The sequence below is a fragment of the Physeter macrocephalus genome, chromosome 18, assembly GCF_002837175.3.
Source record: "Physeter macrocephalus isolate SW-GA chromosome 18, ASM283717v5, whole genome shotgun sequence".
NCBI classification, from domain to species: Eukaryota; Metazoa; Chordata; class Mammalia; order Artiodactyla; family Physeteridae; genus Physeter; species Physeter macrocephalus.
In genome coordinates, this window is record NC_041231.1 from 49,361,311 (window position 1) to 49,386,980 (window position 25,670).

The following is a 25,670-nucleotide window of genomic DNA, read 5'->3' on the forward strand; positions in this document are numbered from 1 at the left end:
AGTGAGAGGCCCGCCTACCGCAAAAAAAAAAAAAAAAAAAAAAAAAAAAAAATACTGTGTGATCTTTGTGGAATTTTGTCTAAAACAAATATTAAAACTTTCAAGAAAATTGGTAATATCTATGACTATTTTCAAACTACAGTTGAGAGTCACAGTCAGCAAATACTGGACATGTATATTGTGCCCTGTACAGGACTCAGAAATTAGACTCAATTTCTTCCCTGAAATAATTTATCATCTGATTAGGTCAAAGGAACAGGTATAGAAAAATATCAAAAACAGTCTGTGATAAGTGCTTTGAATGGAAATCCAGGCAGATATCGTAGTGAATGAGCGGTTTCAAAGAAGGCTTCTTGGGACAGGGGCTTGAATAAGTGGGCTTTGAAGGATGACTAGCATGTAAATAAGTTGGAGGAATATTCCAGAAAAAGGAAACAGTGGGCAGAGGAATAGAGGTAGACTATGGGATTGTAGCTCTGGCTTGGAGGACAGTGAGTGGGGAAAAGGCAAAAATTTGTGACTAAAGCAGAGTCAGAGAATAATGGAAAGTAGGCCTAAGCTCACTGGGGAGGACCTTAAACGCTAATCAAAGAACTTGGACAATATTATATTAGGTGGCCCTTGAAGGTTTTGGAGCAGGATGTTTCAAGAGCTGAGTGAATTTGTGGTACTTGGTAGTGAAGTTGAATGCATTAGAAAAGGACTATCAGCATTTCTCTGCCAGAAAACAAGACTATTCAGTATGTAGCTTATTATATTCTTTATTATTGAAGCCATATCCTGGGTCTTAAGGATAGGGAAGGCTGCTACATGCTGTAGTGTCATCCCTCTACCACCTTGACAAGGCCTGCTGCTTTAAAGTAGCAATAGTCCATACAGACCAGTCTCCAGGGAGAATTGACTAAGGTCCAGGCTATCATAAAATTCCAGACTCCACAGCACATCCGTAACTGAACATAATTATCTCTCTCTTCTCTTTCCCCCTGCTCTGGACACCCCTTCCTCATAATCCTGTACCTTCTCTTTAAATTCCCTGACTTGGTTGGTAGAACTGCTTTCCATCCCACTAACTGAACATGAAACCTGGGTAAATCCTTGATGCTACTCCTACTTTTGTGCACATGTAGCCAGTGACATGTGGGCAGATAACTGAATGACAAGGGGCCAGCCTTCTGAAGATCGGTGGCAGAGGTTAGACTGTGCCTTCACTCTCATAGTACTGTGCTCTGACCAAACTGGCCCAGTGATGTTGAGAGGATCATTTATACAGGAAAGCACTTAAACAGATTAAATAAGGAAATACATTTGCATCATTTTACACTTGATGCAAGACTGTTTTCACTGATATTTTCCAACAAAAAGCTGTGCGGTTGTCACTAAAAAATGGATCTTGGATTCGCTGAAGCTCCTCAGAATTCCTTTTTGTTCTTCCTGTTAGTTATTTGGGGCGGGGGCGCGGAACTTCTGTAACTGAGCTGAAGCCCTCCTGCTTCATTCCCTTGCTTTGGAGATAATTGGATTTGGAATTAACACAACCATCTCATCTTAAAAATTTATATAATTTTATGTACATCTGAAACTAACACAACACTGTAAATCAACTATACTCCAATAAAAATTAAAAGGTAATGCAAATCATACAATGACCAAAAAATTTATATAATTTTATATCCTATATAGTTTATTAAATGTGTCTTTTAGTAGAGAATGAGTAAGCAGAATTTGGTCTTTTAGTTTTATGTAGTTTATATCCTGATTTTAAAAATTGGAAAATTTGTAATCTTTTATAAGCTATATAACTGAAAAGATTGACTTATTTTTATAATCTGTGTTTGTACAGGTAATTTGACTAGATTGCGCAAAGAAAGAATCGATCGCTGGAAGCAAACGCTTTCTGTTCACCACAGGTGAACAGCTCTTTCCACCAGAAAGGATAAACATGATTTTCCACCTGGGCTCCCCAGCTGGCTTCTGGTACTTGGTATGATGGAGAGTTACCGTGGTTATGCATGAACGTTAGGTTACAAGCACCCTGGCATCAGAACCTCTGTTAAACATTTCCGCCCACAGCACCCGATGGTGTGCTGCACATGGAAAATACTTGTTGACTCAAGACTATCTCTCTGCAGAGGTGAGTACCTGACTTCAGGGGCTCTAGCTGCATTTCAGCTACTGGGGCTGCAGTAGCTGGGCAGGGACTGTGGGCTCCTGTGACTTCTTAATTCTCCTGATCACCCACCATTGACAGTCTCCCTTTCAGAACCCTCCTCTCCTCTCCCCCACTGCCTTGGATACTGATGGCCTCTCTGCTTCCCCCCACTCTGTCTCTCCCAACAATGATTTAGGGCTATTTTTACAGCCTGCTAATTCTCTGAGAATGAGGTGCCTCTTAAGGAAGGCACTGCTATACTCAGTGGCACTGCAAATAGGTTTCTATTGACTGATCTCCAGGCCCTCCAAGTCATTTTGCCTGTGACACTGATTGTGAGGCACCATCTGTTTGTCTTGATGGCTTAATGAATTGAGGGCTCATAAACGTAGCCGACATCTAAATTAGATCCATATCTCAATAAGGACAGGATAATGGTCTCCTTTGCCAGAGATGGATGGACAATTACTTCTATAAGTCTGAGAGAAAAATGGATTATGCAGACAAACACTTCACCCAAATTGGTGGCCCTGAATTACCATCCCTGTGCTGATGCTTTTGCTCAGGGACAGGAACCCGCCTACCCTGTTTCTGGAAAACCTGGAAAAGAAAGATTACGTGCCTGACCCAAGTTCACTCAGTGAATCAGCAGGCAAGTGCTAGCTAGTCCTTCTGCTACTTTGTTTTATGAGACTCAGAAGAATTTCTAGAATGATGAGTATTAAAATAACTGTAGAAAAAGTGACCTCATAACCTTGGCCTGTCACCTAGTACAGTATGTCTGATTAGAGGGAAATGACAGGCCATGAGATGGCTAAGCATTAAGTGCCCTGCGCAGATCATTTCTCCTGAAATTGGGTGAGTTGTTGCTTAAGGGCAGTTCACTCTTTCCTTTAGCTGGGATCTGGAATCCTTGTGATCCCTGAGCTATAGTGAGAGGGTGTCCCTGGCCTCGCTCTTACCTGCAAGTATTTTACATCGGAAACAAGCAGCACCACATGCAGCTACCCAAACAGCCTGCTGTACAACACCAGCACATGCTCAGCGCCTCCCATTCTCTGGGCACACTGCTACGTACTTGATGTGCTCAAGTGATCATTAAAACAGCTCGATCAAGTAAATATTATTATCCCCATTTACACATGAGGAAACTGAGGTTCAGCATGGTTAAGTAACTTGTTTATGTTTCCATAGAAGCAGAGGCAGGATCTGAATCCAGTCCTGTTTAGCTCATACTCTTTCTGGAAGGTTCCATTGCCTCTGTGCTTTCTTTTCCTTGCCTGTGCCTGGTCTTTCTCTTATCTTCCATTTCCCCTGTTAGAATCCTTATCAGTCAAAACTTTTGTTTTGAAATATGTGTGTGTGTGTGTGTGTGTGTGTGTGTGTGTATGTGTGTGTGTGTGTATGTAGGTATATCTATATATGTATGTATATATTCACAAACACATGCACTTTCATATCTGTAATATCTATATTTATAGATATTACAGATATTTATAAATAGAGGTATAAATAAATAAAATGAGGAAAGGTGTACCCCTCAAATGTGTTTTTTTTTAAAGGGGAATGTAATTTATTTATTTTTAAAATAAATTTATTTATTTATTTATTTTTGGCTGTGTTGGCTCTTCGTTGCTGTGCGCGGGCTTTCTCTAGTTGCGGCGAGTGGGGGCTACTCTTCGTTGCGGTGTGCGGGCTTCTCATTGCAGTGGCTTCTTGTTGCAGAGCACGGACTCTAGGCGCATGGGCTTCCGTAGTTGTGGCACATGGGCTCAGTATTTGTGGCTCATGGGCTCTAGAGTGCAGGCTCAGTAGTTGTGGCGCAAGGGCTTAGTTGCTCCGCGGCATGTGGGATTTTCCCAGAGCAGGGATCGAACCTGTGTCCCCTGCATTGGCAGGCGGATTCTTAACCACTGCACCACCAGGGAAGTCCCCCCTCAAATGTTAATGCTGGTCAGGGATCGAACCTGTGCCCCCTGCATTGGCAGGCGGATTCTTAACCACTGCACCACCAGGGAAGTCCCCCCTCAAATGTTAATGCTGGTTTTATCTGAGTATAGAATAATAATTTGTGATTTTCATTTTTTTCTCTGTGTTTTTCTTTTCTGTATTTATCAAACCAAATTTACTGTGATCAGAAAACACTTTTTAAAGTATTTTGTATCCTTTCAACTTCATATGCTACTACCTTTGTAAATAAAATCTTTCCTGATATTCAAGCTGATGCTGCTCCTTTTTCTGTTTCTCTTTTTTTTTTTTTTTTTTTTTTTGCCCAGGCCGTGCGGCTTGCAAGATCTTAGTTCCCCAACCAAGGATTGAACCCGGGCCACAGCAGTGAAAGTGCCAAATCCTAATCACTGGACCACCAGGGAATTCCCTGATGCTACCCATTTTCCTTTTGAAACACACTCCCTTTCGCTAGCACTTTATATTTTGTTGAGTCATTTCTAGCATTTTGCTTTGTATTCTGTGTAACCTTAGTTTCTCGGGGCCCCACTCAGATATGAAGAGTCAGGGAAGCACACCTAATAATAAAAATGGTAACAGAAGAGTTATTACTCCAATCTGCTCCCATCAAGAAAGCTAGGATCTTCCCGCTATATCCACTATATGCCAGTCTTACATCTCTTTTCATCCTTGTGATCTTAGCTGTGTCTCCTTCACATTGCTGTTCCCATGACATGAGTCAACTGTCACGCTCACTCTGGTGTTTATGCGTGATGCTGTCCCGTCTCCTATCACTTGGTGCTAAGCTACGCCCCATTATTCTATCAGGCCCCATACAGTCCAGGCTGTGCCTCTGTTCTTTTTCACTTTGTTGAAGTTGAGGAAGGACATCTCTTCCCACCCAGGTTGTACTTTTTCAAGTACACCCCGTACAAGTTACCCCTTCCCCTTGTTTTCTTAATCTCTGATAAAACCTGTTGTGTGACAACTCTTTATGTTTGAGTTTTTCTGTCTTACAGCACCCCTCCCCTACCCTCTTGTCTAGAGGAACTTGTACTAAGCTAAGTCAGGGGTCAGAGTAATCTGACCCAATCCTTCCCTGTTCTCAGTCAAGGGCCCTGGACAGAAGGGCCCACAGCTGTGCTTTTGTGCTCTCTCCTCCCGTTCTCTCTCTCTCTCTCTCTCTCTCTCTCTCTCTCTCTCTCTCTCTCTCATCTGAGAGATCAAGGTGTGATTTCATTCTGTAACTTAATCAAGTGTCTCTGGGGCAGCCTGTTAGCCTTCATCTCACCAGTCATTGTCTTTCCAGGGAGGCCTGTCTGGGGCTCCCAGAAATGGAAGCCTGGTGGCCTGCTCTGACACATGCAATGCTTGAGTAGACAAGCAGAACCAGCCCTCTTTGGGCTATCGGTCCACTGTGTCCTCTTCTAACCTCTCCATTAGCTTCTAAGACACTTGGAGAGGAGCTGAGCACCATTCAGCTTTGTACACTCTGAAGCAACTAGCATAGTTACATAGGATGGCAAGAACTCCATTAAACTTTTGCAGAATGAATTACTACAATCCATTGAATCTTGTGCTCTGCTTTTCTTCCTTAACATTATTGCAAGAAATGATCAAATAGAAGTCAAAGTTTAGTTCCACTTTTTTCTATGCTAAGTATATCACACTGATTCCAATTCCATCACTTATCTGAGTTTTAAAACATTGAGATGTAATTCACATACCATAAAATTCACCCCTTTGGGGTGTACAATACAGTAGTTTTTAATATATTCACAAAGTTGTATAACCATCAGCTTTAATTCCAGACCAGCATTTTTATCATGCCAAATCTGGGTGATACCCATTAACTGTCACGCCCAGTCACCCTCTCTCTCCCCCCAGCCTCCCCCACCCCGCCCAGGCAAGCAATTACTAATTTATTTTCTTTGTCTATGGATTTGCCTATTCTGGATATGTCATAAAAATGGAATCATATAATATGTGGACTTTTGTATCTGGTTTCTTTCACTTAGCACTGTGCTTTCAAGGTTCATCCATGTTGTAGCATGTATAGGTGTTTCATTCCTTTTTGATGGCTAAATAATATTCCAATGCACGGATATATATATATGTGTGTGTGTGTGTGTACACACATATAAATGTACACACACACAAACCACATTTTGTTTATCCATTCATCAATTGATGGACATTTGGATTGTTTCTACTTTTTGGCTATTATGAATAAAATTATTGGGAACAGTCATGTACATGTTTTTTCTGTGGACATATATATAATTTCAATTTTCTTGGGTGTATATCTATACCTAGGTGGATCATATGGTAACTTTTATGTTTAACTTTTTTTTTTTGGCCATGGCACTTGGCTGTGGGATCTTAGTTCCCTGACAAGGGATTGAACCCACACCCTAGGCAGTGAAAGCACAGAGTTCTAACCACTGGACAGCCAGGGAATTCCCCCGTGTTTAACTTTTTAAGGAACTGCCAAATTGTTTTCCAGAGGAGCTGTACCATTTTACATTCCCAGCAGCAATTAATGAGGGTTTCAATTTCTCCACATCCTCATCCACACATATTATTGTTCATCTTTTTTGATTATAGCTATCCCAGTGGGTGTAAAGAGGTATCTCATTGTGGTTTTGATTTTCGTCTCCCTGATGCTAATAATGTTGAGTATGTTTTTATGTGCTCATTGGCCATTTGATGTTTCTTTGGAAAAGTGTCTATCCAGTTTATTGCATGCTTTTATCATATCGTAGGGTGTTGAAGATTGTCAAATGCTTTTTTCTGCATCTACTGAGATGATCACATGGTTTTTGTCTTTTATTCTAGTAATATGGTGTATTACATTGGTTGATTTTAATATGTTGGGCCAACCTTGCATTCGTGGAAAAAATTCCAATTTATCATGGTGTGTAGTGTATGTTGTTAGATTTGGTTTGCTGGTATTTTGTTGAATTTTTTTTGTGTGTATGTGTGCGTGTGACTATATCCACAAGGGATATTGGTCTGCAGTTTTCTTTTCTTGTAATGTCTGTTGGATTTTGGTATCAGAATAATAATGGTTCATAGAATGAGTTGGGAAGTGTTCCTTCCTCTTCTGTTTATTGATAGATTTTGAAAGAATTGGTGGTAGTTCTTTAAATGTTTGGTAGAAGTCACCAGTGAAGCCATCGGATCATGGGCTTTTCTTTGTGAGAAGTTTTTTGATTACTAATTCAATCCTTTATTATAGGTCTATTCAGATATTTTGTTTCCTTCTATGACAGTTTTGGTAGTTTGTATTTTTCTAGAAATTTGTCCATTTCTTCTAAATTATCTAATTTGTTGGCATAAAATTGTTCATAGTATTCCCTCACAATCCTTTTTATTCCTTTCTTAATCCCTCTTTTTTTCCTGATTTTAGTGATTTGAGTCTTCTCCCTTTTTTCCTTCTAACTTTTTTTTTTCAATTTTGTCAATTTTGTTGATCTTTTCAAAGAACAACTTAAAAAATTTTTTTTCTCTGTTGTATTTTTGTTCTCTCTTTCATTTATTTCTGCTCTAATATTTGTTTTGTCTTTCCTTCTGCTTGCTTTGGGTTTAGTTTGCTCTACTTTTCCTAGGGTCTTAAGGTGGAAGGTTAATTCCTTGATTTGAGGTCTTTTTTCTTTTTTAACATAGGCATTTACAGCTGTACATTTCCTTCTAAGCATTGCTTTCACTGTAACCTATAAATTTTTTGTATTTTGTTTTTGGTTTCTTTCATCTCAAAGTATTTTATAGTTTCCCTTGTGATTTCTTCTTTGACTCATTGGTTACTTAGGAGTATGTTGTTTAATTTCCACATAATTGTGAATCCCCTAAATTTCCTTCTGTTGTTGATTTAATTTAATTCCATTGTGGTCAGAGAACATACTTTGTATGATTTCAGTTCTTTTAAATTTATTGAGACTTGTTTTACGGCCTAACACATGGTCTATCCTGAAGAACGCTCCATGTGCAATTGAGAAGAATGTGTATCCTGCTGTCATTGAGTGGAGTGTTCTACCCAAGTTTTTAGGTATTCACTTTCACCTGGTAAAACACTGTTCATCCTTTGAGTCCCAGGTCCAAAGGATTTCATCTGTCAAGACTTTCTTCATCCATCTCACCAGCAAAAATGTTCACTTTCCTCATTTGAACTTCTGTCACCCATAACTATGATGTATAGATAAGCCAACACCTATAATTGTGATATAGCCTTTATTACAAGTCAGTCCTTCTACATGCTGATATTATGGGTTTCTGTTGTGCAGGGACCAAGTCTTAACTGTATCTCCATATCCCTGAATATGGAGTATTCATTAGTGACTTTAAAGCATGCCATTAAAAGGATGAGAGAATTTGGGGGTTATTGAATACCTTTTAAATATTGAACCCTAGGCTGTGTACTGTAGAGAGTGGAACAGGAAAAGAAAGGCAGGACACTCTACCTCTGGGGAACCTACAGCTTAGTTAAGAAGACAGTATATCTGCACGAGAAACCTTTAACACAGGATCTGACCAAGTGCCAATACAAGGGCTCTAGGAGTTGGGCTTGTCCACTTTGTCTCTGTCTCTCTCTGTGCATGGGAAAGAGACTTACAGAGCTGTGAGGTTGGGACAACCCTCAGGACTCCTAATTCCCAGTTGTCGATCAGTGTGGAATTCTGACAGCTGATCACCCAGCTTCCGCTTGGACACCCTCACCCACAGGGAGAAGGCCCACTAAGGACTTGATGATGGTTGTTTGCCAATTTTGGGTGGCAAGGGGAAATTGAATTGCTTTTTAGCTACCAAACACCCTTCAATCTTCCCCATAAAAGAAACTGTAAGGCTGAAAGAATATGTGTAAAGTCAATAAGGAAGGGAAAGAGCTCTAGTCAGAAGCTTTAATCTCAGTGGGATAGGTCACAGGATACTTATATTACATTTTGATGTCAGGTAAAGAAAGTCAGATCAAGTTCATCCTGAGAAGGGTCACTTCTGACGGAACCAAAATAAATTATTTTCTGAGGCCTATTATTTTCCCAGAGCCCACCTATATATGAATGTTCTGGGAAGGTCTGAGGCTACGAGATTTAGAGAGGTGAATTCATCCCACAGACCAGTTAGATATTTTATTCTGTCTGATTTAGTATTAAAGACCAATGATTTCAGGGGCTCATTAGGGTATTTCTGGAGGCTTCTTGTCAGGAATACAGTGTAGTAAGGAAGGTTTTCAAGCCAGAATGTAAACTCTTTTCTCTAGAAACCTCTGAAAATAGAATTATATTAGAAAATAAAATTATATTATGAAGTACCTACAATTTTGGTGGGGCACACTAAATAAAACAGGAGGATGATATAAGGGCTGGCCCATAGTTGTGTGTAATAGTTGACCAAATGAGTAATATCTTTGTTACAGTCTTCATGGTCCCATTTATTGACAGCTAATCAGAACACTGCTGGGCAGAACACTCCTGGGGGAGGGGAACATCAAGCCACCTGATATTGGAGAATTAGAGAAGGGACAGAGCCGGTCTGGGGGATAACAGACTTGAGCAGGGTGGAAGAATGGGCAAGCTTTGGGTGGACAGAACGAGAGAAGAGATGAGGGTTGGTGAGAGGGCCACAGAGGTTGGATGTATCAGACATGTTATTTGACCAGTGCAAAGTACCTAGGAGGCTGTAAACCTGGGCTTTGGTAGAGGCAAGGCGCAGCAAAATTGCTATCTTCCGTGTCCACATAGGTGTGTCAGGAGTCTTACAGCTTTCGAACAAGATTAGCTTACTAAGTGCACATAAGTCATCCATGTGACTGTGCTCTAGGCAATAGCACCTATTGAGTTGATGACTAAGGCATTCTGTCTATGACTTAACAGAAATTCTCTTCCCAAGGAGGTCAGGGGAGAAAATGGGAGTGGTGGGCCAGGAATAATGGGCAATTCTGGGTGGGCCAGAGTGAGTCACCTTCCCCAATGCTAATACCAGAAGATCAGGCCAAAGGCTTTTGTCTCTGCTGTTTATTCTCTTCACCTTTTCCCCCAGTCCTAGCTCTGTCAGCTCTTTCATCCTTTGACTTTTCTGATAGGGCCCTGGAGTTGGAACAGCTCTAACTTTACAGATAAAGGCCCTGAAGCCCAGAGAGGCCTTATTCCTACAAAACGCCAATTTCAGAGTTGGGACTAGAAAGGCCTCTGGACTACCAGCCCCCCTGCACTTTGTCCTTTCACCACGTGGCTTTGCTCTCTGAGTTGTCTCTCCATTGTGTCAACTGAGAGGCAAAAGGGACACAGAACAGGACATGGCAGAAACTTGAAGTGGTGTCCCTCAACTATAAGGTTCCCCAGGGAACATAAGGAGAGGCAGGAGGAATCTGGGACAGAGGCCCATCCACCATGACCTGATTCTCCCTTCTTTTCTTCTGCAGTGTAGTCCCTACAAGTGACAGCATCTTGCTTTGAAATTTTTTTCTGTGACTCCGCCACCCCTGACGATTTGGCATAGTCAACAGGATATAGAGCAACACAGCAGAAGAACAGAGGTATGATGTAGGATGAAGCAGCAGGTGCCCAGCTCATGAGATCCCTGAATGTCTTACTTTTATGTTCTCCTCCCTTGCCTTCCACTCCTGGTGATGCTGTACCTAAGGTCTGTCCCTGGGCTGGTTTACTTTTCAGAAAGGGTTTGTAGCTTCCGGCAAGCATCATAAATTAAACCTGTTGGTCTATCTGTTTGACCTCTGTTGTGACCCTCTCCTCTCAGACCCCTCAAAATCAGGTGTACTCTCTTTCCCCTTAGGTTAGATAAATGTTCTATGGATGCTCCTGTCTGGGTCAGGAAGGAAACTCCAGCATCTCTCCAGTCAGTTAATTTAAAACATTTTGGTCCCTCTTTTGTATAATTTGGAATTGGTTATACCAGAGATGGCCCAGAAGTTCCAAGACTGATCCTGGGACCATAATTTCACGAAATGTTTAAGGCAAAACAAACAAACTCTTATCATTGCCAGACTGAGTCAGAGATCTGTGAGAAAACAAGGAAATTTCCACCCAGCAGAAGTGACAAAACCTCATTAAGGCTATTGGTGAAATTCTTTTCTGGGAAGTCTTTTATGTACCTGTAAAAGGCCCTTGATAGCAAAAGATCAAGCCCTCCTACCTTTAGAGGTGTCCCAGCTGTCACTTAATGCCTCCTTATTCCAAATCCACGCTTCATTGCTTTGCTTGTGATATTAGAACATTTCTTCCTGTCAGTAGGCTCAGGGTTAAGTCTATCAGTAGGGGGTGCTGGAGGGCAAGTTTCATCTGCATGAGTGGGTGGTTTCTTTATCTTCTGCTTACTAATACTCCAGTTGTGGGGCAGTCCTGCTTGCCAGTCAAGGCCCAAATATTGAAAATATTGTCAAGATATAATCAATATTAAATTATTAATGAGATATTTACATTCTTTTATTGTGCTAAGTCTTTGAAATCTAGTGTGTGCTTTATACCTGCACCACTTCTCAATTCGGACATTCAAGTGCTCAATAGCCACATATGGCCAGTGGCTACTGTATTGGACAGCACACCTCTAGAGCATGGTTTACCCACATATACTTAATGGGAGTGACACTTTCGGAGACAATTTAAAAAAGAAACTGCATAAAAAATCTTAGACTTTATTCTGTAGCTTTATTGATCATATTAATATGGTATTTTTAAACCATTTTCTTGTGTTAGAATGAACATACTAGTGACTGTGTTTATTATTTTAGGAATCAAGATTTTCAGTATAAAAGAAAAGGAAGTACAATCACAGAATCAAGAATTTAAGTAGAAACACTCTTGAGCATTACTGTTGAGTTTGCTACTCAGTCATGTTATTAGCTCGTTTATTGGTGTCATGAAGAATACAGAAACTGTTAAAAATAGCAGTTAGGAGACATTTTCTGACTCAAAGGGAATATTAGTAGCATGAACCTATACGTTCTGCCCTTGAGTCAGAAGAAAACCATGTGAAATATCCAAAATCCAGGACTTCCCTGGCAGTCCAGTGGTTAGGACTCCACGCTCCCACTACAGGGGCCACAGGTTTGATCCCTGGTTGGGGAACTAAGATCCGCATGCCGCGTGGCGCGGCCAAAAAAACCCCACACATATATATATGTATATATATATAATATCCAAAATCCAATTGGATCTAATTTTAAAGATCCTCAAGAGTTACATAGTCCTATGAATATGAAAGAATGCACAGTTCCATCAGGTCTTCAAGTTCAAAGGTTTCTAGAGATATTTATGTAAAGGTATTTACATATCTTAACATATATACATTTATGTTTCTTAAGATTTTGAAACTGATTCAAAAAATCAACATGGCTAAGAGCTGTGGACTTTTAGGGAGAAAAATGCGTAACATAAAACTTGAACCCAGGGAAGTGGACTAGATGATCACTCCCCTATTTATGTATTTAGGTATATATTTATGTATTAACTTTTCTTTATTTATTAATTAATTTTAGGCTGCATTGGGTCTTCGTTGCTGTGCGTGGCCTTTCTCGAGTTGTGGCACACGGGAGCTACTCTTCATTGTGGTGCGCTCAGTAGTTGTGGCTTGCAGGCTCTAGAGCGCAGGCTCAGTAGTTGTGGCGCACGGGCTTAGTTGCTCCGCGACATGTGGGATCTTCCCGGACCAGGGCTCGAACCTGTGTCCCCTGCGTTGGCAGGCAGATTCTTAACAACTGTGCCACCAGGGAAGTCCCAACGTTTTCTTTTTTTTCCTAGAGTATTTTAAAGAAAATCCAAGATATTGTATACTATATTTGTATTATATTATGTTATGTTATATTATATTATATTATTTCACCCAAGTATTACCACTTTGACATTTTGGAGTCATTAACATAAACATATATAGAGCTTAGTGTTGCCCATGGGTTCTCAATAAGATTCTCAGCCTCCCAGCCCAACAGTCTGCTAGCAGACACTGGTATAGTAACTTCCTTCCTTAGGTGGGTAAACATCTTTCAACCTGGGAAGCTTCAGAATAAAGCATAGAAATATTTAAGAGAAGAGACCCATTAGCATTAATATTTTGTGTGTGTGAAGTAAGTAAGTGGCTTTACATATTTGATGCTTTATGTATTTGTCACAAGAAGGGTAGGTTTGGTCTGGTAGAATGACAGCTTTGTAACTGGTTTGAAATGTTTGAGCAATATACATTTTTCTAAGGTGAAATCTTACTAAATTATTCTTAATATTGAGACATTTAAGAGACCTTTAGATTCCTAACATTTAAAGTTTAGTGTATTGGATTTATAAGTATTAATTTCTCCCCAGGAAAGCTTTGTTTATTATTTAAAGCAGCTGAAGTACATCAAGGGAAATGCTTGAGATGAAGCAGGCCATTGTGTGAATACATTTATAGTCTCCCTGTTCTGATCTCTAGCCCCTTGTCACTTTCCAGTGTAAGAACCACCGAAGAGCCTCTACAAAATGGGGCCCTGATACAGAAAAGGCTGCCCACACACTAGCAGGTTCCTATCCTGTGCTACCTATTTATAGCCTCCACCAAGATGGGCAACCTGTGGTCGCAAGTCCCTCCTTCTCCTCCCTGCCTATAGAATAAAAATGCTAGGTTTGACTTGGGTTTTCCAATTTATTGGTTTTTTTCTTAAGTGCACTGCCTTTCATCTGTCACTGGTATTGGGGGAAAGCACCCAAAAAAGATGATCCAATGGTTAGGAGTTGTCCACTGGATCTGAGTTGTTAGGCTTATTCTCTGGGTAGTGTGAGGCGACCGCTAGTGGAAGGCAGATGTTAACACAGGCAGAAGAACTCAAAAAATGCATTCCTGTCTGGGAAAAGATAGACTTGTATCTAAACTCAGACTAATGTTCTCATTTTATGGGACAACTTTTCAAACATGTATACATTACAAACCACACATCCCTTCCAACTTCCAAAGCTCTGAGCTAGAAGCAAAATTATGGCACTAAGCAAAACTAAACAGCAACAAGGGGGCTTTACATGGCCTGAAACCCTTCCAAGATCAAGATGAACTCTGACGCTGCAGTTCTTCAGTCTACCAGATCTTGATACCCAAGCCATATCAACATTGTTATCTAGCTGGTTTTCCAGTAGTGTCACTCCAACCCTGAGAGCTTTCTTACTTGTCCTTTGCATTCTTTTTGTCAAGTACTCAGTTATGTCCTGGGTTCCTTTGCAGCCCAGGCCACCCTAGAATCCATATAGCACGCATGTTCCAGCAGGATACAGGGTCTACGAAAAGGAATTTCAATAAAGAACCTAGATGGAAAGAGCCCTATGATGTTGTCTTGGCCATCCCTATGGCCCCTGTGAGGCTGTAGACCATCCTCAAGGGTGCAAGGGTGACCAGCCACAACTACATCAAAACTGACAGCAAACAAGGTAAATCTTGATACAATTCATAGAGACCACCAAAGCCCTGGGAAGCCTTTAGCCTAGAAGGAAAAGGGGGTTACTTTGTGGCATTCAAGATGCACTGAGTGAAGACCACAAAGTGTGGGACTGTGTGGAGATGCCAGATAAATACCCTCAGGTCCAGTGTGTGAAAGAGAAGACTGCCAGGCTAGTACTATAGGATTCTTAAGTCCTCACCTTGCTTACCACCGTAGTTTACTGCTGCATATCAGGAGGGTCTCTCTTCCCTGCCCCTTTCCATCATAGCTTCTCCCTCAAATGTCTTTTTCAGTGGTGACCCATGACCACCCGGTAGTTGGTGCACAACAGACTTTAGCATTGTCTCTAAAGTTCTCTGATTGCTGCTTATTCCACCTTTGGGACACAGTGTGCTAAATGCTATAAAAATTTCCCTCACCTAAAGGCTACCTAAGTAAGACATGGATCCTCCCTGACATAGCATGTTTGCTGGTTAGCTGCTTTGTATTATAGAGAACTACTCACCTATAGGAACATTTGGTTTTATGTCCTTTTTCTAGTGCTAATCCTTGGAACTGTTTTTTATTTTAACTTGCAAGGCCCATTGTAAAACCTGTGGGAATTCTAGAACAAGGCCTAATGCAACTAATGCCATTGGGGCTTCACAAACCAAGTTGTCTTTTGCCTCTGTAAAGGAAGAATAAAAGAGCTCATGAACCTTAACTGTGGCTCAAGGTAGATAGAAAAAAATAACCTCTAAAATTAAAGAAGTATCCCAGGTTCTTCACTCCATAAGAGGAATAATACTTCTATTGGTTCAGGTAGATCCTGGACATTGGTGGACAATTGTTAAAAGTTATTCATTACAGATTATCCTGGGACTTCCCTGGTGGCTCAGTGGTTAAGAATCCGCCTGCCAATGCAGGGGACATGGGTTGTATTCCTGGTCTGGGAAGATCCCACATGCCCCAGAGCAACTAAGCCTGTGCGCCACAACTACTGAGCCTGCATGCCACAACTACTGAAGCCCACATGCTGTAGGGCCCGCGTGTCGCAACTACTGAGCCCGCGTGCTGCAGCTACTGAAGCCTGCGTGCCTAGAGCCTGTGCTCTGCAATGAGAAGTCACCACAATGAGAAGCCCGCGCACCGCAACAAAGAGTAGCCCCCGCTTGCCGCAACTAGAGGAAGCCCACGCGCAGCAACAAAGACCCAACGCAGCCAAAAATTGAAAAAAAAAATTAATTATCCTGATTGCAAGATGAACTCTCTATGTATTTGTTATGCTATTATGCTATTAGGGTTTGCTTGTCATGTTACATTAAACAAGTCTCCCTCCCAACTCTTAACTTTTTGAAAGGCCAAACAAATGGTTCTCTGAGGAGCAGGGAAACAAAGGCAAGACTGTGAAATTATTTACAGCCTGAAAGGGCATATTTGTAGGCTACCAAATATGTACTATATGTAGATGGTACATCTATCAAAGGGAGGATACAGGGAGGAAAGCAGCCCCCATCATCCCTAGAACTTCATGCCATTTCTTCTGAAAGATAAACTCTGGATTAGCAGAAATCCTTAAGTTTTGACTCTATGCACAGAAACTATGGCCCTTCTTATATATCTTCAGTGTTTTACTGGACATAAACTCTGACCTCTTTCAATATGTCCATTATCAGAACCCCCTTTCAAATAATACCTTCTGAAGTTTTGGTAATATAGGTTCATTAATCACAGGCCTAAATGTAAAACCTGAAATTATAAAATTTCTAGGAAAAAGCATAGGAGGAGACCTTTGTGACCTGAGGGTAAGCAAAGATTTCTTAGATAAGACATGAAAAGCACAACCCATAAAAGAAAAAAATTGTTTGTACTCCACTAAAATTAAGAACTACTGCTCTTCAGAAGACACTGTTACAATAATGAAAACACAAGTCACAAACTAGGAGAAAATATTTGCAAACCATATACCTGATAAAGAACTTATATCCAAGATAAACAGAGAGCCCTCTATACTCAGTAGTAAGAAAACAGCCTTTTTTTTTTTTAATGGACAGAAGATTTGAAAAGACACTTCACCAAAGAAGATATATGGATGGCAAGTTGGCATCCATATATATTCAATGTCATTAGTTCTTAAGGAAATGCAAATAAATACCACAATGAAATACTACTTCACACTTAGTAGAATGACTAAAAGTAAAGACTGACCAATCCAAGTACTTAGGGGATTGTGGAGCAACTAGAACTCACATATTTTGCTGGTGGAGATGCAAAATGGTACAGCCACCTTGGAAAACGATTTGCCTGGTTTCTTACACAGCTAAACATATACTTACCATACAACCTAGCTGTTTCTTTCCTAGTTTTTACCCAAGAGAAATGAAAACCTATATTCACCCCAAAACCTGCATATGAATGTTTATAGCAGCTTTATTTGTAATCACAGAAAACTGGGAACAAACCAAATGTCCCTCAGTTGCAGATTGGATAGACAAACTGGCATGTTGAATGGAATGTAATTTGGTACAATCACTTTGAAAAACTATTTGGCAGTATTTACCCAAGACAAACATATTTTCCCCAGCAATTGCACTCCTAGAGACACCCATGAGAAATGGGTAATATTTGCCAAAAGGCTTATATAAGAATGTTCATAGCAGTACTACTTGTACTAATGGTGTAATAAAGAATCTGATTCTTTTTTTTTTAGTACCTTATTTTACTTTATTATTTATTTATTTATTTATGGCTGTGTTGGGTCTTCGTTGCTGTGCATGGGCTTTCTCTAGTTGCGGCGAGTGGGGGCTACTCTTTGTTGCGGTGCATGGGCTTCTCATTGTGGTGGCTTCTCGTTGCAGAGCACAGGCTCTAGGCGAGTGGGCTTCAGTAGTTGTGGCTCACGGACTTCAGTAGTTGTGGATCGCGGGCTCTAGAGCACAGGCTCAGTTAGTTGTGGCACACGGGCTTAGTTGCTCCACGGCATGTGGGATCTTCCCAGACCAGGGCTCGAACCCGTATCCCCTGTATAGGCAGGCGGATTTTTAACCACTGCACCACCAGGGAAGCCCTCTGATTCTATTTTTGATGTTTGATCATGATAGCCTACAAGCCCCATCACTCCACTTTTCCTTTTTTTGCCCCACTCCTGGACATGCCAATAAGAAAACCCGGGTACTTGCTTCCTTGACATGATTGGGATATTAAGACCACTCAAACTTCAGCCCGTGGGAGAGGGAGTCTTCTCCCCAACCACTGTAAAAACTAGATCCACTTGCCCCTTCTGCTTAAGCTAAGCAGGCTGGTTTGAATGTGGGCCTTGCTCTCCCCAGAAAGCTTTGCTATGTGACTAATCTTTCAAATCCTCTTGTGAGTGTATTGCATCATTAGTCTCCAGCTCCTAACCAGTTTTGGATGGGTGGAGGCATGGATACCATCCTCCAGGGAGCAACCACAAAGCAAACCCTAAACTGGACTCTATTCAAATGCTGACTCAACAATAAACAGACAAACAAATTATTGAATATTCACCCAATGGAACCTATAGGGCAATGAGAATAAATGAACTACAGTGGCATGTACTCTCACAAACATAATGTTAAGCAAAAGAAATCAAACACAAAAGAATATGTGCAATATGACTATGTTTAAATAAAGTTTAAAAACAGGCAAAACTAATCTATGATATTAAATGTCAGGAGAGTCACCACCCTTCTAAGAGTAGTGGGTTACTGGAAAGGAGCACAGATGGGGGCACTTTTCTGCACGTCAGGCTCAATTAGGGTGGTTGGGGGCGGGAGAGGGGGGAGCATCAGGAAGCAGGGGCTGGGTTGGGGGATGGTCCCAACTCTGAAATGTTCTGGCTCTGCTCCTGGTCCTGCTGACAGATTAAGAGTGTGAACCAGCTCCACCCAGTGGAAAAGTGTGGAAATGCATGTCAGTGCTTAAAGGAGGGTGACTGGCCCCTCTTGTGAGACTCATAATGTCAGCCAATTTGGGGAGTGGGGTGCAGATTCTGGGATCAGAAATGGGATAGACTATCTAAGAAGGGTCTGAAGTTAGCCTTTCTGTCCTGCCACAGGGAGCTGGTCTCAGCCACACTGAGGGGGACAAATGACTTCTCTGACAGGAGAGGTGGGAAGCTGAGGGCTCCACTATCCCCAGGCTTTGTCTGCCTCACGAGGCAGTCTAGGCTGGGTTTGGATATCACCTTTATTCAGATGCTAGATGCTAACTCAGTAAGGTAGGTAGTAATCCCCATTATGCATATGAGGGAACTGAGGCCCAGGTAACTTGGTTTGTAAATGGCAGAATTAAGGTTTGAACTCAGATCTTTCTTGCTCCAAACCCAGCTCTTAACCTTTTTCCTGTACCGTGGCTTCCGCTGGCAGTCCGGTGAAGCCTATGGGCCCATCTCAAAATCATGTTTTTAAAAGTCTAAAATAAGACATATAAGATCACTGATCCTATTGAAATTGCCAAGAAATGCCAATCCTATTAAAATACAGATCTAAGCTATTTTTTCCTACTGTGGCATGGTATATGCTATATATGTGTTTCTTTACTGATGTCTTAAATACAGGATATAGCAGTGAGTCTGAAAACGACCAGAATTTCCAGGAAATGATGAGTATAAATATTTTGAGATTGTCTGCTATAATAGTGACGTGAAATGAAACTATCAGTGACTTTACTGGTGACAAAGTCACAGGTCGAATTCCATTTGAAGGAAATGCTGAATTTCCATCAGAAGCCAGTGGAAATAAGGATGTAATCTTGTTCCCATTTAAGTTCAGAGACGTCCTGCATACTAGGCGTGGGTCCATTGGGAATCTGTGGACCCAGGTTAAGACCTCTTGATTCTATTGTCTCTGACTCATCTTCCCTACCCTTTGACTTTTCCCAGGCTGGTTTACTGGAAACCAGCCTGTGAGCTGGAGACTTGCAAAGAGTGCTGGGCGTTTGTTAAATAACAAGGAGAGATCACAGGGCCCAAGAGACACCGAAGGCCTCCAATGCCTCAGACAGGCTGTTGGACGCAGAGATACACAGAAGGATAACATGTAGCCATCCTTTCAAGGCTCCCAGCCTGGTAGAGGCAGTGTCTCCAAGTAGTTTATGATTAACCTTCAAATGAATTAAACAGGCAAGAAGTGAGTGCTTTGGGAATAGAGGAAGAACAATATTACGGGACGGGTAGTCCAGGAAGCTCTCCTGTAAGAGGCAACACTAGGGCTGACATTAGGGATGGGCACCTTCAGAGGAGGGCAGTACAACGTAGTAGTTAGGCACATAGGCTCTGCTGTCAGACGACCTGTGTTCAAAACGTGGCTCCATCACTTCCTAACTATGGGCAAGTCTGCCTGATCTCTCCATACCTGCTTCCTCATCTGTAAAATGGAGTGACCCGAGAAATTCATAGGGCTGGTGTGAAGATTAAATGAGTTTAAATGTCATTAGCCATGATAATAGCGCTGATGATCATTGGAGAGGTGGACAGACAGAAGGACAAAGCCTTTCTAGGGGTTAAGGACAGCTTGAACTATACAGAGGTTGGATTATTTTCTTGTGAAAAGAGCAGGGGAGGGAGGGCCACTAGCTCTATGATTTAACATGGAACACAGAAGGCATGTTTTATTTTCATCACTGTGTTTTTGTTTTACTTTGCATCAGGGAATAACTTCAATCCTTTGATTTCACCAGTAGTACTCCATAAGACAAGGCTAGTGTGAGTGTTTAAGTTTTAAAAAGTGATGAGTTGATTTAGAATAGTCACACAATAATACATAATACAGGTGGTATGGGATGTGGCAAAGAATGTGAAAGTAGTGGCAATGCCTGGCCTGAATCACTGGATTAGGAAATAGGAACCACCTTCACTTTATGGAATTTTATTTTCTATTTTTTGTAATTTACTGAAGTATAGTTGATTTACAATGTGTTAATTTCTGCTGTACAGCAAAGTGATTAGCTGTGTATACATACATATATATACACATATATGTATGTGTATATACATATATATACAATTCTTTTTCCTATTCTTTTCCATTATGGTTTATCACAGGATATTGAATATAGTTCCCTGTGCTATACAGTAGGTCCTCGTTGTTTATCTATAATAGTTTGCATCTGCTAATCCCAAACTCCCAATCCACCCCCCACACTTCCCTCTTGGCAACCACAAGTCTGTTCTCTATGTCCACTTTACAGAATTTTAGAGGCTCTCGTGGCCCAGCCCAGCATTCCCTGCGGCCTTGAATGGGACATGGAGGCTGATGGTAAATACACAGTATTTAGGAGAAGTCTAGCATTCCTGTCCACATCCTTTCATTTCTGGATACATTCAAGGGCAGTATTTCAAACTGTGGGTCACCACCCAGAAGTGAGTTGTGAAATCAGTTAAGGTGTCATGTCCAGCATTTAAGAAATGTGAAACAATAGAATTGAAAATATCAAAGCACATTATGGGTAGTCGGGGTAATTATTATTTTGTGTAACTTGTGCAGTGGACTGCTGGGTAAAATGCTTTTCCTCCTGTGGGTTACAGGCAAAAGTATCTGCTCAGGTGGAAACAGGCCTGGCTTCTGGTCCAAGTTCTGCTCCTGCCTGCTGCCTAGTGGGGTGGTCCCCACACCCTCTGAGCCATGGAGGCAGATTAATTTTTCTGGGTGGCTAACGTGCTATGTTATGTTCGGGGCTCTTATTTATTTGTTTGTTTATTAATTTTTGGCTGCGTTGGGTCTTCGTTGCTACACGCGGGCTTTCTCTAGTTGGGGCCGCTCTTCGTTGTGGTGCACGGGCTTCTCATTGAGGCGGCTTCTCTTGTTGTGGAGCACGGACTCTAGGCGCGCAGGCTTCAGTTGTTGTGGCTCTCAGGCTCAGTAGTTGTGGTGCACGGGCTTAATTTCTTAACCACTGTGCCACCAGGGAAGTCCCTATGTTCGGGGTTCTGATTTAGCCAAAGTGTTCTCCAGACCATTTATATGCCCAGAGCCCTCCACCTCCAAGGGACTGAGTTCTCTAGGAGGCAGGCCTGGAATCAGGCCAAATAGGGCCCTGGTACTTTTCACAGTCGCCTTCCTGAGATCATACAAATGTTCCTTTTTGCAGATTTTCAGCCCACACCCAGCGCTTCTGCTTCCAAACACTTCATCACATTTCCAGTTACAGCATTTTATTATCTCATGGTTTCCTCATTTTATGGTTACATTTCCCACTGTGATATGTAATATCTGGGTGGAGCATATCCCCAACCTGAAGCAGCCTCTGTGTTGTTTTGCCTCACCTCTCCTGAGACCCACTGTCCTGTGGAACCTGAGGAGGCACACTGGTCTTCTCTAGATCTCAGGGGTTCATTCTCCTGGATTTGGTTCAGCAGTTTCCTCCCACTGATCCACCGCAGAGGTGGCTGGGTGGCAACTCAAAGGCACAATTCTTGGATGGAGTATGTAGATAAATGTCTTAGCAGACCCAGAGACAGAGATTTGAGCTAAATTTTAGTTTGAACTATATAAAGTTGCCTTTTTTTTTTTAACAAGGCAAAGAAGGTCTGCCATTGGCAATGTCATGTGGTTCAAGTAGTAGTTTATTTGGGAGATGGAGACACAGACAGGATAGTGGGGAAGTGAGGCAGGGGAGGGAAGGTCACCTAAAGGATGTGTTATCAACCCAGTTACATCTGTGGGTAGCTGGAGTGTAATCCCATTGGAGAAATTCAAGAAAACAGTATAGACCATACACCTGAGAGTTATGTCACCCAAAGGGCAAGGGATGTGGGCTATATTTGTAACAACTCACCACAGCCATTGGTTGAGGGCTGTTGAGGCAGCGAGAGGCATTACTTCCCTGGAACTTCTGGCGTGCGGCACTGGTGGGCAGGGGTGAAACAGGCTTTGGTAGACAGAGCAAGCCCTCAGACAAAGCAGCGTGGGTGTTTCCAGTAGGGAGTCAGCCAGTGTATACTAAGTAGGTACAAGTGAGGGTAGAGTATAGGAGCACCAGCACAGCACCTGCTGCAGAAGCTATGCCACTAGCTCTTGACCACAAACTCAAGTATATAAGAAAATAGGATTATATTTTCTAGAACAACTTATTTTCTGTTTTGAGACTCCGATCCACAGGATAATGGCAAATAAATATCAGTCAGTTTGAGGGTCACCCTTTGCCCAGAATTGCATCAGGTCTAAGAGATTCAGTCAGTGCCAAGGCCCAGGCAAGCACTGCGCCACATGGTTCTTGGTAGAATCTGTCCATATGGGCCTCCACTTAGACATCATTTCCTGCCTCCTTGTTGGTCACCAGCCCTATACATCCACACTCAGTATGGTCCACCAGAACCTTCAGGCCTGGCAATTCATTTTGTTGCTTCTGTGCCAAGCTAGGGAGTGGGATGGGGCTGCCTGTGGCCATACTCACCTTGGACTCACCGCGTGCCATGTCTCTCTTCCCCTGGATTGCACAAACCCCAGGTCTCTGACTGGGAGGCAGAGCACAGGGTCAGTCTAGTGTCTAGATTGACGTGCTTCCCTCAGGCCTCTCATCTTCTCCCCAGCCTGGGGAATAATATTTTAGTGTGATGTAGGATAGAAAGAGAACCTTAATTTCCTCAAACTCCTGTACCCTAAGGACAAGGAAAAGTGAAAGATCTTTCCTAAGGTCTGGCTATTTGTGTGGAGGGGAAGTCAATAGGGGGAAACATCAATTAACGTTTCAAAAACGCCCCACCCTGCCGTGACCAATGCAGGGCGACCACCGTCTCTTCCAGAGGTGCTTCCACTACTGTTCTTTGCCCTCTGTGTTCATCATAGCCTGTAAGACAGAGGAGGCTAGTTGCCCTTTTAAACAAGGCAGGAGTTCTTAACTTGGGGGCCCATGATGTGACTCAGGGAAACCTGAATTTAGATAGGAAGAAAATTTACATTTTTATTCTCATTAACCTCTGACAAAATTAACAACTTTGATTGTGAATGTAAGGAACAAAACAGTAGTATTAGCAGGACCTTCTCACAGGTATCTTAAAATATCATTTATATTCATCACTGTCATGGTAGTTGTAAGATTTGTCCCTAGATCTTTTTAAATGTGTCAATAATGAAATGCATATATTACTATATCGTAAATGTGTTTTTAAAATACTTTAAGAACTGCATTTCAGAATTTTTTTTTTTTTTTTTTTTTTCGGTACGCGGGCCTCTCATTGTTGTGGCCTCTTCCGTTGCGGAGCACAGGCTCCGGACGCGCAGGCTCAGCGGCCATGGCTCACGGGCCTAGCCGCTCCGCGGCATGCGGGAGCCTCCCGGACCGGGGCATGAACCCGCGTCCCCTGCATCGGCAGGCGGACTCTCAACCACTGCGCCACTAGGGAAGCCCCAGAATAATTTTTTACATTAAAAAAAAATTATCTTAGCATAACTGTAGACTTGCATTTGCAAAAAATAATACAGAAAGATCCTGTATACCTTTCAGCTAGTTTCTCCCAGTATAACCTGTTGCAAAATTATAGTACATTGTCACAACCAGCAAACTGACATTGCTCTATCCACCCACATACCTTATTCAGATTTCACCAGTTTTATATGCAGTTTATCACATGTGTAGATATGTGTGCCCCCAGACAACTCCATCACCACAAGGACCCCTCATGCTGTTCTTTCATAGGCAGACTCTTACCTCCCTCTCCCTTCCCAAGCCCTGGCATCCACTATTCTGTTCCCCAACTCTACAATTTTGTCATTTCAAGAATGTTAGGGGCTTCCCTGGTGGCGCAGTGGTTGCGCGTCCGCCTGCCGATGCAGGGGAACCGGGTTCGCGCCCTGGTCTGGCCGGATCCCACGTGCCGCGGAGCGGCTGGGCCCGTCAGCCATGGCCGCTGAGCCTGTGCGTCCGGAGCCTGTGCTCCGCAACGGGAGAGGCCACAACAGAAGGAGGCCCGCATACCACAAAAAAAAAAAAAAAAAAAAAAAGAATGTTATATAGGGAAGTCTCTACCCTTTTGAGGTTTACGTATTTTCAAAAGTTTGTAGAAGTGTGTAACCTTTTGAGATTGCCTTGTTTTCATTATGTATAATTCCCTTGAGATGTATCCAAATTGTGTAGATAATAGTTTGTTCCTTTTTATCCTTGAGAAGTATTCCATGGTAGACACATTAGCAATTAGTTGAACCATTTGCCCACTGAAGGGCAATTAGGATTGTTTCCAGTTCTGGGCTACAATTCATTTTTAACATATTTTGTTTTGTGTTTTTAAAAACATTATTCTGAGAAGGAGTCCAAGGCTTTGCCACATTGCCCACAAATCCATCGTCACAAAAAATGAAGTTCTAAGGGGGAGGAATATGTATCGCTACATTATTCCCTTCTACCCCTAGGGGCTGGGTGAGAATGGGGACAGGGTAGGGTGGCATCTCAGAGCCTCTGCCAGGTCTTCTGTGCTGTTGGGTGAGACCTGAGGCATTACAGAGGCTGATCTTCACTAATGAGAGGAGTGTATCTGTGGGGAGGGGAGTCAGAGGATGGAGAGTGGCCCAGGCACATGGCAACTTGAAACCCAACCATTGCCCCAAACCTAAGGAATATCTGTCATGCTCACGAATGAGTCATGTGAGTGATTTTGAGAAGACAAAGTCGAGTGACGGGGGTGAGTCCCACTCCTGGCTCTGCTAGGGCAGGGAACAGCTGTGGGAGGTGACCTGTGAGCGGGCTGAGGAGTTCCAGGATACAAAGACTCAGAGCTCGAAGTGACCATGACAACATAAGCTCCTGGGAATTTTAGCAGGGGCAGTTCCCTGCTGGAGGCAAGCCCATTTCATTCCGTTTCAAAGGACAGTGTGATCTCAGCTGACTCTGAGTTACACTTGACCTCACCGGTTGAGAATTTTCTTATTTTATTTTTAATTTATTTTTTCCTCTGCTTTTTAAATCTCTTTTAAAAAATTTTTTAAGTTTAATTTAATTTTTTTATACAGCAGGTTCTTGTTAGCCATCCATTTTATACACATCAGTGTATACATGTCAATCCCAATCTCCCAATTCAACACACCCCCACCCCCAGCCCCCACCACTTTCCCCCCTTGATGTCCATACGTTTGTTCTCTACATCTGTATCTCAATTTCTGCCCTGCAAACTGGTTCATCTGTACCATTTTTCTAGGTTCCACATATATGCATTAATATACGATATTTGTT

General features: G+C 42.1%; 1 protein-coding gene across 9 annotated transcripts in view; it reads left to right on the plus strand.

The window, feature by feature from the left end:
• The window catches only part of ACKR2 (atypical chemokine receptor 2), a 112,120-nt gene that overhangs the window by 63,585 nt on the left and 22,865 nt on the right, over positions 1 to 25,670 (plus strand). For 7 of the 9 annotated variants that reach the window (XR_008615835.1, XR_008615837.1, XM_007106779.3 and 4 more), the window contains 2 exons: positions 1,841 to 2,131; positions 10,515 to 10,628. The gene's annotated coding sequence lies outside the window, so the exon portion shown is untranslated. Of the gene's footprint in view, positions 1 to 1,840; positions 2,132 to 4,425; positions 6,127 to 10,514; positions 10,629 to 25,670 lie in introns of those variants that run through there. The other 2 variants (XR_008615838.1, XR_008615836.1) reach the window with 2 other exon arrangements.